Genomic DNA, 10498 nt, shown 5'->3' with positions numbered 1-10498 from the left:
GTTCAGGAGTGAAATTCCTGTCTGGGTTCCGAATGGAACTATTGGAGAGAGATGATTCTGTGCACTGTGAGGTTAACACATTCCCACACCTCGCCAGCCAAGAGTTTGTCGCTGCCCTCGCACAAAGCCTGATCCCAGATCCCAGGGACATTTGAAGCTCTACAGTGAAGCCCATTGCAAGGAAAATGAGCTTGATGGATTGAGGCTGGCTACTGGTGGATAGTGGAATGACACAATTAACCACCTCAACGTACAAGACAATTCTGAAGGATTCCAGTATCTGGCTCCTGAATGCCAAGTGTTGAGGTTATGCTACGCTGGTTCTTAAATCCTTTCTGAATCTTCTCTTGTGAAGTAATATCCTTCCTGTAGCCAGAACTGCCAGACGGGAGGGTTATGATGTCTCATTTTAACAGAGATTGGAATTAAAGAAGTAACAGAAATAGAGGAAATTTTGCGGTCATGATCTTGGACAGTATTTCCGATAAGGGATTTAGAGTGAACTGAGGGGGATTGAGAGGTTTTACAGGTGACGTTACATTTGTATAGATCTTATGAGCTAAGATGAATGTTGGGATCTTTTGGTGTGAATTATCCATGAATTTTGAACTTGTTAATGGGCAATTTCCCTTCTATCCGTGACTCTCTGTAGAAGCCTGCAACTCTGGGCTAGAGCAGAAGGGTTTTGCCAGTTCTGACGCATTTACTTGATCAGTTATCCAGGAAAAAGATTGTATGAAGCCTAGTCTTAACTCCTGTGAGATTGTAAAACTGAATTCACAGTCATGGCATGAACACTCTGTCGCCCCCAAATCTTGGAATCATGGAGTCATGCAACATGGAAACAACGGATCCTTCTTTCTAACTGATCCTCGCTGACCATGTTTCCCAAATTAAACTCGTCAGATTTGTCTTCAGTTGGTTTATATCCTTCTGAACTTTTCCGATTCACGTACCTGTCCAGATAGCTTCCTCTGGCTGTTCATTCTGCATACAAACCACCCTCTGTGTAATAAGTTGCCCCACGCATTCCACCTCTTCACCCCCTAATCTCTAGGTCTCTTCTCGAAACACTACCCAGGGCTCCACCTTGAACTGATTAAATCCTGCCCTTGTTGTACAAAAATGCAATAAACTCCATCTGCCACTCCTCAGCCTATTTTCCCAATTGATCATGATCCCTTTGTAATCTCAGATAACCTCCTTCGCTAATGAGCATATTAACAAAGAGATTGGTGTAAGGATGGGGCTGAGCGCTATTTCTGAAGCACTAGCATGGACAGTAGTATCAACAGGACAAGGAAATGGCGATGGGGTGGGGAGGATGATAGGTATGAGAGTCTGTGAGCTTATACATGCAATTGACAAGGAGACAATTGTCTGAAATGGAATTGGAGAAAATGAAGTCAGGAGAAAGGTATCACAGAAGGTCCATTGAAAAAAGCGCATTTGTGGAAACTGAAAACTGGTCAATGAAGTTACTCAATATCGAGCTGATTGAAGGGGATGTCGTGAAGACAGTAATGAAAGTACTGGCTGTAGCAAGGTAGCTGAGTAAGACTGGAACAAAAACAAATACACACAGGCAGCAACACCAGTGCGTCCTACACCAACACCATTTAAGCGGGGTTGCTCCAGTGTTTATACCCAGCACCCACACACACACCTCTTACAACAGCACGATGTTCTAAGCATGGCGCCTTATGGGTGGCACAGTGGTTAGCACTGCTGCCTCACAGTGCCAGAGACCCGGGTTCAATTCCTGCCTCGGGCATCTGTCTGTGTGGAGTTTGCACATTCTCCCTGTGTCTGCGTGGGTTTCCTCCGGGTGCTCCAGTTTCCTCCCACAATCCAAAATTGTGCAGGTTAGGTGAATTGGCCATGCTCAATTGTCCGTAGTGTTAGGGGTAGGAGTAAATGTAGGCAAATGGGTGTGGATGGGATGCTCTTCGGAGGTTCGGTGTGGACTGGTTGGGCTGAAAGGCCTGTTTCCACACTGTAAGTAATCGAATCCTAATCTAATCACAGCACATGGATTTTTTTTTCATTTCCGGATCAGAACTGTTGTTTAACAGTTGACTGTGTCAATGAGCTGAAATGAATCAAGTCCAAATAGGGCTTTGGGACGCACATGAGATGGTTGAAGGAAGCTGAAAAGGAAAGGGATTGATGGGCCCTTCTCAGGGAAGATCTCAAGCACTGATAATTTTATTGCGCTCCTTTTGACTGAGCTTTACACCAGTTAGAGAAAGGTCACCTTGGACAAGAATGTGAGTGAACTTTAACACAAACACACAAAACTTACTCTCAGTCTGACTGCACCCCTTCATCAGTCTTGACAAGCCCTTGAACTGACTATCTCCTGACCCAAACTGACTAATTTCGACTAACCTAAGGAACCTGCCACCCTCTGCATCCACCACCCTCTTAACCTGCCACTGTAGCTACTTACCTCACCCACATGCCCACCTTGCCGTTTTGTGAACTCACTCACAAGATGTGAGCACTTATCATCCATCCCTAGTTTCCCTCAGGATGGTAGTAGTGTTCTGCATTTTTGAACTGTTGCAGTCCATTCACTCATTCGCTGATTCAGTTGTTCATTCAGGCAGACACTCAGACACATGTGCAAAAATGAGTTGTCTTCTGCTTCCCTTGAGCCTGCAGCATATCAACAAAGATGTCCAAGGGATGCTAGACTTCTCACTTCTGGAGAAGCCAGGCTTAAACGACACTCCTAGAAATACCAAATAACATCTGAGATTGGAAACTTTTGAGCAGTTGGCTCTCCATTGATTGTTGCTTTGCAGAAGATCCAAGTATTTAGTAAAGGATAAAAGAGGTCATTTGCAAAAGAATCAATGGTGAAGTGAGGTAAAACATCTTCACTTAGCAAATAGTTGGTGTATGAACTATGTTGTCTGGGAATATGTTGAAAGCAGGTTCAATCGAGGCATTCAACAAGGCATTTGATGATCATTTGGCTAGAAATGATGTGCAATGATATGGGGGGAGAAAAGCAGGCTATTAACACTAGTAATGATGCTCATAGAGAAGGCAGTGCAGGTGCAATGGGCCAAATGGTCTCTTCATGCACTTATGCATTTCTGTGATTCTGCGTGATATCAGACTTCAACACAGCATAAAACCAGTGATAGTGAATTGGCAGCCAGGCCACTTTGTTCCTGTTCCTCTGTTCCATTGGCTTGGGAACTTGAAATTTCATAGAAAGTGAAATTGGGTGAGGTATATCTCCAGTGATGGGTCTTTAGTCAAATATCATTGTTACTTGCCATTTATTAATTGCAGTAGAACCTTCCAATTTGTCCTGTTGAATTGTATTTTTCATCAAAGAAGGTTTCATTTGACTTTTTTGTGTTTCCTGTAATATTCAAGACACAAACTTTGCATATATTTTGGTTTGACTGTATATGTTTCTCGCTACCTTTATTTAGTCTCCAGAGTAATGACCCAGGAGATTCAGGAATAAAATTACATCTGTGGTTGAGAGGAAACCAAACTGCAGAATACAGGGACTGGAGTAAGTAGCAGAATGTGAGATGTTTATAATGGCTAGATGTCTGACAAGGTACACTTAATAAAATGTGTGCAAGTTTAAGCATATCAGGAATGACATTAATAGCAAACAGTGGAAGTGAAATTGGACAAGAGTGGAGAGGTAAAACAGATGGCATCATATTTGACAGCTTTTCCAGGCCCACCCAGTAATCAAACTCTGAATTGATTGAACCTAAAATCTGGCTGTGCATGGTACAGAAGAATTGGGCAATCTCCTGTATTCTGTGTCTGTACCAGTGGAAGGACTGGATGTGACTGAGGAATACAAACTGTAAAATACACACACTGCAGCAAGTACCAGACTTTGTGGCATTGTATTTGACATTGTCTGACAATGTACTATATCAGCAAGGATTAAAAAGCACTGCATTTCTTAATATCAATAATACTTTATTCACAGTACTCAGTGAGAATGATAAATTAGTTACATTGCAATTAATAAAAATGGTATAGTATTGGTATTGTTAAATTATGTGCACTTTTGTTAGAATTGATAATCGTACAAATATACTCCTATCAGTAACATTGTTCTCTAAAGACTGTACATAGCTGCTGTATCCTTGTCCATACTGAATTTTATGCATGCTATCTTTTCTGCTTTCCATTATTTCCCTTGTTTGATCCAATTTTAGTATTAATGGTGTCCGTGACAGATTCTGGGACCTAGGATCTCATCTCTGCTCTCACGGCACATTGATCAGTGATGGACCTGGCCCCCAAAGTGATGATAAATTGGGTCATTTGCGAGTAGAACAACTGTCTGTAGTTCTGGGGATTCCAAACTGTAAAATATAGATTCTGCGGGAAGTACCTCAGATTGCGTAATGATAAGAAATGAATATCTGGCACAGTGTGATGACGACTGACAGGAGTTATATCATTAACAACAGTGCATTATTTTTAGACCTCGTAATGACTTATTAATTAAGCTGTGTTAGTGATTGTGTAATTTGAAAGAAAGTACTTAACGAGCAGAAGTAGTAGTGGCATTAAACACTGCGACAATTCTTATCAGCAAAATTGTCAATAATAATCATTTTGTCCATTAATAGTTCTATTACACATTAACAATAATTAGCATGTTGCTAGTATCAGTGTGTTAATAAATTCCATAGTATTCATGCCAGTGATAGTGATTAAAATATTTTAAATATTCCACATCAAAGGGACACTGTACATTATTATGGTCAGTGATAGTGTTGTAAAATGTTATACATTGTACGTCATTAAGACATAAGTCCATAAGTAGTAACAGGCCATTCAGCCCCTTTAGCCTCCTTTGTCATTCAATAGGATCATGGCTGATCCGACATTTCCACTTTTCTGCCCTTTCTTCATAATCCTTGATTCCCCGACTGCATCATTGAAGTTTGCATCATACATATGGTGTTTAGAAATGCGTTTGGCATGCTTGCCTTCGTTGCTCAGCCTTTTGAGTAGAGGGGTTCGGAAGTCATGTTAAAGTTGTGCAGGATATTGGTGAGGCCTCTGCTGGAATGCTGTGTCTATTTATGCTCGCCCAGTTATAGGAAGAATATTATTAAGCTGGAGATGGTTCAGACGAGGTTTACTAGGATTTTGCTTAGTATGGAAGGTTTCAGTTATAAAGACAGAGGTTAGTAGTTGATGTTAAAGGTTCATCTTGGAGTGCAGTTACTAGTGGTGTTCCGCAAGGATCTGTTTTGGGACCATTGCTGTTTGTCATTTTTATAAATGACCTGGAGGAGGAGCTAGAATGTTCGGTGAGCGAGAGAGAGAGAGAGAGAGAGAGAGAGAAGTACTGGGCATTCATTCATAACAACTGGGTGGCTACAATTGTAGATTAATATTTGAGCCACATCATTTGCATCATTGAACCTGTTACTAATAAAACCATTGAGAGATTACTGCAAGAAAGAATGCCATTCAAACTGTGCCAGCTTCCCTCACAAACACCTGCAAAGTTTTATTTGTCTTCCTTCTCGCTGTCAATTTACACATTTTGCTTTTGAGAAAATAATCCTTTGCTGTCTTGAATGCCTGATTTGTACCGACCTTACCACACCCACAGGCAGAACATTCCAGATTCTAACCATTTAATGCAGAAAATAATTTCCATATGTTGCCATTGCTTCTCTTACCTGAAATAAAACTTTCTGGTTCTCTATTCTTTCACCAATGGGAATGCTTTTCTCCCATGTATTCTAAGTTAATGGTTACACTAAGTTCTGAAAATATTTTTTGCTGTCTACTTAATTTTAGAACTGATTACCTTCACTATGCACAGAATAATCAAGAAAATTGAAATATTCCTTTGAATTCAATCTTATGAGATTTAAGGAAAGTATTAATGTAACCTTCCTTACTTTGACTTAGCCCTCAGTAATGACATTTCTATGTTTTTTACTGTTGGTAATGCAGACATTTTCTGCACTTAATTCAAATATTAACTCATCTTGATTTTAACATTTTGAGGTTGGAGAACTAAAGCAGTTTGTTCTGTAAGTGGGACTAAGAGTTAAATATAAATCCTAGTCCATGTTTCTATATCCTTGTGCACTTGATTGACACCACATCTGCATGCATCCCCAGTCCCTCCATCATCGATGCTCAGGAGCAGCAGTGTGTATTATCGACAAGATTCGCTGCAGAAGTTCATCAAAGATCCTTTGACAGTACCCTTCAATCCGTGACCACTTCCATCTAGAAGGACAAGTGCAGCAGATAGATAGGAGCACCACCCTTGAAAATTCCACTCTAAACCACTCACCATCCTGAGTTGGAAATATCACTGTCAGTGAGTGAAAATCCTGGAATTCCCTCCCTAAGATATTGTGGGTCAACCCACAATGGACAGTTAGACTGCGGCGATTCAAAAAGCTCATCGCCATGTTTTGAAGGTGACAGCTGGGAATGAACAATAAATTCTGGCCCAGCCAGCGATGCCAATTCCCATGACTGAAAACAGAGAAAAGCTCCATTGGGAATTGTGATTTATTGCTCTTGATATCAGGGAAGGCACTGCTTGAGTTCTGATGGGATGCTCCCAGGCTTCTCATTGTCATTCAGGGCCTGGGAACACTCCACCTGCTTCTTCTCTTCAGTTTACTGGAACAGAATATCCCATATTTTACAGTTATGTCTGTGTCAGAAATACTGCTGTTAATAAACTTTTGTTCTTCTTCTTTCTTTGTCTCCCCTAGGGTATGTACTGCTGCCTTCTCAGAGCTTTGTGCTGAGAAACGTGCCCTTGCTTACAGTACAAACCAATCACTGATGGAGTTGTCCATCTCAGGAAACATCTTAACCAACAATTCTGTCCCCTCATTGTTCCACCGTGTACAAACTGCAGAGTCTGCAATGGATTAAGTGAGTGTTTACAAGCTGCTTTAGTATTAGAAATTCAATATAGATTAGGTTGAATATGTTTCTATATTTATTATTGAGCACTAACCCCAGTCTCTCCATTATTCCATCAGTGATAGTATAGTGTCTGGGAATTACAGAATCCAAGCATGAATGAGAACCAGGTATTAAAACAAAACATTTTGATCACACATTTTGTCGAAGGATTGTCACATTTCTTTCTGTGTCACACCATGTGTGATCCTAATACAGGAACTGGTTGTAAAAGACAACATGCCAGTGACAATCAGACAACAGTGCAGAATAAAACCTTAGAAATGTGGACGCTGTAAATAAGAAACAAAAATAGAAGTTCCTGGAAAAGTGCAGCAAGTCTGCCAACATCTGTGGAGGGAAATCAGTTCTGACGATTGGTCACTCTACCCGAATCGTTAACACTGATTTCTCTCAACAAATCCTACCAGACTTGCTGAGCTTTTCCGAAAATGTTTAGTTTTGTTTCAGAAGACAATGCAGGCTCACTGAGCCTTCACTGGTGATGGTGTCTAGTACTGGAGCATTGCTCTACTTTCAGGGATTCACAACTTGTTTGATATTTGGTGTCTTACCCCATTTACAGATACAACGGATAACGGGTTGGCAGGCCAGGCTAGATTTTTTGTCCAACCCGAATTGCTCAGAGTGTAATTAAGAGTGAACCACATTGCTGTGCGTCTGAAGTCACATGCGGATAAGCTGAGTTTCCTTCCCTGGGCGTCAATGAAACTGGTGGGTTTTTTTTTCCTAGTAAGCAATAATAGTTTCATGGTCATCATTAACCTCTCCATTCCAGGATTTTACTAAATTCCGATTCCATCATCTGCCATGTTAGGATTTGAACCCAGTTCTTAGAACATTACCTGGGTCACTGGATTCCTGGCCAGTCATATCCATAGCCTGTGAATAAAAAGAAATTTCCTTGCATATTGTGGTCCATGTGGGTATCAAGGACGCAGGGGGTCAATGAAAGGGATTCTACTGAGGGAACCTGGCCAACTGAGGTTTAAATTAAAACACAGGATGCAAATTTGAATAGACTCTGCACTGCTATGGTGAAATTGTAATGGTTGAAATCCGATCATATTTTGGCATCAGTAACTTGTGGCATTCTGTGATTCATTGCAGGAGGATTTGTACAAAAATAAGTAACAATGTTCTGCTTTCAGTCGCATCACCCTGGTTCTGTCTTTAAACCTGACACTGATCCCAGAATTTACTACAACACTGAGATAGGGATACAACCTGAAGCAGCATTGACCTTCCCATGCAATAATTTGAAATGCGAATTGCAGGGTTTCACCTTTTCTTTAATATGATGGGCATTGTTCCAACAGGGCCCACTAACACTGCACAGAGAATGTTTCACCTGAAGTCTGTCCCTAGACTCACACCCTGGCTTTACCCCTTTCAGTTTCCGCTTGGTGCTGGGCACCGGGCGTCTGATTATAGGAGAGAACACTTCGCCTTCCTGGTGGCTTTACCTGCTTCCCAGTGCGGAAACTCCAATAGATATGTAGACTTGAACCCCAGCATATCAATACATCCTTTCATTACCTCCGATGTGAACTCTTTCCAAAACTACCCAGGTAGAAATTGCCTCGCTATCTTCCCGAACAGCGGCAGTCGTTGCCCAGAAAGTAAATTGCTGAACCCCGTCCAGATCAATAGGAACCGCACCACGGCTCAGCTTTTCCAAATTCTGCTGAATAACAGACTCCAGCACAATAACCAACCAGTGGGCTGTATCATTCTCTACACCACCTACAGCCCATGTCTAGATTTCAGTAACACGGGGAATTGTCAGATCATCCCTGCCTTGCAAAAATCCCCATTTCGGGACAGTGAGTGATGCTCTTTGGTCTGCCCGGAACTTGTTGGTCTTCCAGAGCGAGGAGTTGACCCTGACTGAATGTTGCAGACTGACACATCCTAATGTCCAGGATTACATGCTGAGAGATGGACTAAAGCTTGGGGCAACTGCTGCCAAGGTACAGTGGGGGGGTAAGACCACTGTCTAAGGTCTTCCTGCTGAAGGGAAATGGGGGTCCGTTCAGTTATCGGACCCTCCCAGTGTCTCCCAGATATATAATGATGTGTGTGTAAGAGACCTTTTTTGGGTTTTTTGTTCGTCCAAAGTCCAATGTTTGTTTACTTGAATAGAATATTCTTTGTTGTAATATCCTTTATTGTCATGTGATATGCAACTGTAAAGGACCAAACTGCATTTGTGACTATGTATGTATAGAAAGATATTTTTGATGAATCAAATATAATTTTGAAATTTAAAAAGAAAAAGCCAAGCTCAGCGTTAGATTGTTCACAATCACCATGTCGTAACTGGGTGGCATGCAGATGAGGCCAGACTCTCAATGAGACTGTTTATACTCACCATATCGTAACTGGGTGGTGCGTCAATGAGGCTAGGTTCACTGAGAGACTGTTTTACAATGACTTTATACTGACTTGGAGGTGTGTAAATGAGGCCACACTCAGTGTGAGACTGTTTACAGACACTGTACAGTTACACAGAGGTATGTAGATGAGGGCAGGCTCACTGTGAGACCCTTTACAGTCAGTGTGTCGTTACTGGGAGGTGTGCAGAGCAGGCCAGAATCACTGTGAGACTCCTTACAGTGAGTGTATAGTTACTGGGAGATGTGGAGAGCAGGCCAGAATCACTGTGAGACTCCTTCAGTCAGTGTGTAGTTACTGGGAGGTGTGGAGAGCAGGCCAGGGTCACTCCGATACTCTTTATAATTTGTGTATAGTTATTGGGAAGTGTGGAGATCAGGCTAGCCTCAGTGAGAGACTGAAACAAAAATTGCTGGAAAAGCTCAGCAGATCTGGCAGCATCTGTGAAGAAACATCTGAATTAATGTTTCAGGTCCGCTGACGCCGCGAAGTGGAGGATGGACCGAGACGGCGACACAGCCGTGACAAGCCGCAAGGAGGAAGAGGGACAGAGTCGTGGCGGCAACATGCTGCGAGGGGAGGGGCATGGTTTGCCTAAGCAGAATATAACACGTCACATTCATCACAATTAAATTCTGTCTGCCACTCCTCAGCCTATTGTCCTGTTGTACTGTCAGATAACCTTCTTTACTGTCCAACACACCACCAATTTTGCTGCTATCTGCAAACTTACAAACCTATATTCACATCCAAACCATTTTTATAAATGACATAAAGCAGTGGAACCTGCACTGAACCTGGTCACAGGCCTCCAGTCTGGTAAATAACCTCTATCACCATTCTTAGATTAGATTAGATAACTTACAGTGTGGAAACAGGCCCTTTGGCCCAACAAGTCCACACCGCCCCGCCGAAGCGCAACCCACCCATACCCCTACATTTACCCCTTACCTAACACTACGGGCAATTTAGCATGGCCAATTCACCTAACCTGCACATCTTTGGACTGTGGGAGGAAACCGGAGCACGCGGTGGAAACCCACACACATATGGGGAGAACGTGCAAACTCCACACAGTCAGTCGCCTGAGGTGAGAATTGAACCCGGGTCTCTGGCGCTGTGA

At 42.2% G+C, this 10498-nt stretch overlaps 1 long non-coding RNA gene across 3 annotated transcripts; it reads left to right on the top strand.

Moving 5' to 3' along the window:
* Positions 1-227: 227 nt before the first annotated feature.
* On the top strand, positions 228-10027 carry LOC140466553 (uncharacterized). 3 transcript variants are annotated; one of them, XR_011955228.1, is made up of 4 exons: positions 228-306; positions 6762-6927; positions 7544-7692; positions 9848-10027. It is a non-coding gene; the product is annotated as an uncharacterized lncRNA (long non-coding RNA). The 3 variants fall into 3 exon arrangements; XR_011955226.1 differs by lacking the exon at positions 7544-7692; XR_011955227.1 differs by lacking the exon at positions 7544-7692 and having other exon boundaries at positions 234-3541.
* The last annotated feature ends 471 nt before the right edge of the window (positions 10028-10498 follow it).

The sequence above is a fragment of the Chiloscyllium punctatum genome, chromosome 43, assembly GCF_047496795.1.
Source record: "Chiloscyllium punctatum isolate Juve2018m chromosome 43, sChiPun1.3, whole genome shotgun sequence".
Taxonomy (NCBI): Eukaryota; Metazoa; Chordata; class Chondrichthyes; order Orectolobiformes; family Hemiscylliidae; genus Chiloscyllium; species Chiloscyllium punctatum.
The sequence above is the reverse complement of the archived record's forward strand: the minus strand, read 5'-3'. Positions and strand labels throughout refer to the sequence as shown.